At 24.3% G+C, this 1,544-nt stretch overlaps 2 protein-coding genes across 2 annotated transcripts in view; both read left to right on the top strand.

Annotated features, from left to right (window-relative positions):
- LOC126906567 (uncharacterized) overlaps positions 1 to 1,544 on the top strand; it is a 13,782-nt gene that overhangs the window by 4,481 nt on the left and 7,757 nt on the right. The gene's annotated exons all lie outside the window — the stretch shown is intronic.
- Positions 1 to 1,544, top strand: part of LOC126906529 (uncharacterized) — a gene marked incomplete in the record, with an annotated part of 5,039 nt that overhangs the window by 2,218 nt on the left and 1,277 nt on the right.

The following is a 1,544-nucleotide window of genomic DNA, read 5'->3' as shown; positions in this document are numbered from 1 at the left end:
AATGTCTTCAACTAGATACGATTTGTGATCTTTTGACGTATTGTTGTAAGAAATCGGTCCAGTGAGAGCTGAGAAAAAGTGGTGACAGACACAAAAAAAAATAAATAAACACATCATGGTAAAATTAATACCTTGTCAGTTTCTCACCGAAGCTAAAAAATTATATTGATATGTTCAGTTTTGAAAAAGTTATCGGTTCAATGAGATTGAGCGTATACAGACACACAAAAAAAAAAAAACACATCGTAGTAAAATTAATACTATCTCAGCTTCGCATCGAAGCTAAAAAAAGTTCTAGCAGTTTTAAAATGTAAAAAATGTTTTTTGGCAATATCGTTATTCATATTAGCGTAATTTTGGAATAATTTTATAAAATTTACAAAAATATTGTGTTTTTTTTATTTTCATCGATGATTGGTTTCAATTGGATAAAAATCGCGTTCTTTTGATGTATTATTAATAGAAATCGGTATATTGAGTACTTAGAATTTTCATAGATAGACTTAAAATAAAAACATTACCTCAAAAGCAATACCAGGTCTGCTTTGATTTAGAGCTAAAATAAATAGATGATCATGAAGAAAAAAAATATCTTTACAACTAATATCAAAGTTAAATTTTATAAATGCATATAAAAATGTTCTTTGGTTTTTAATTTTTTGAGTATGATCAAGTCTAAAATCATACCAAAATTATTTTTTTATAAAGTAAATATATTAACAAATGAATTAATATTTAAAAATACATAAAATTTAACATTATTGTACATAGTAAATAGCGTCATAACATATTTTTGTTTTACATTTTACTGACTACCAGAAAAAATATTAAAATTACTCGATTGGGTTTCATTTTATTATAATTCGTATCCAATTGACATTCGAATTCCACAAGAATGTATAAATAAATATTATAAACAGTTAAGTAAAAGTTGAAAATTTATTTGTTTTCTATGTAATATTACAATGGAAACTAAATTTATCTATGTAGTACATATTATATACAAATATCTTTTTTACTCTAAAAAAAATTAGAGATTTAAATTAATATATGTTTCAGTTTCGATACGAAGCTAAAAAAGTACTAATTTTACCATGATGTGTTTTTTTGTGCCTGTTGTCACTTTTTCTTAGCTCTGACGGGACCAATTTCTTTCAATGATGGGTCAAAAGATTAAAAATAGTATCTAGTTGAAGACATTATCTTCAAAAATTGAAAATTTTTTCATCATACCCCGTAAATGAAGGAATTCACCCAAAAAATTATGAATTTTAAAATCAGTAAATTTGGACATTTTTTTCACTGTTCTAAAAATTCTCATGACGTATTGAAAAAATGAAAATAATTTATTTTTATATTAAAACCTTAGATATTTCCCTTTTCATTTGATAACATTTGTTTGAAAATCTAACACTTAACCTGCTCACAGATAATGTAGCAACTTTTTTATGGAAATTAACTTTTTCAACTTTATTTTTAAAATTGTTCCGGAATTACTGCATCCTTTAAATATATATAAAATTAAAGCTTATGTCATATACAGG

This window comes from Daktulosphaira vitifoliae, unplaced genomic scaffold (genome assembly GCF_025091365.1).
Source record: "Daktulosphaira vitifoliae isolate Bord-2020 unplaced genomic scaffold, ASM2509136v1 Scaffold_1, whole genome shotgun sequence".
Classification (NCBI taxonomy): domain Eukaryota; kingdom Metazoa; phylum Arthropoda; class Insecta; order Hemiptera; family Phylloxeridae; genus Daktulosphaira; species Daktulosphaira vitifoliae.
Note: the sequence above shows the minus strand (reverse complement) of the source record. Positions and strands in the feature narration are given on the sequence as shown.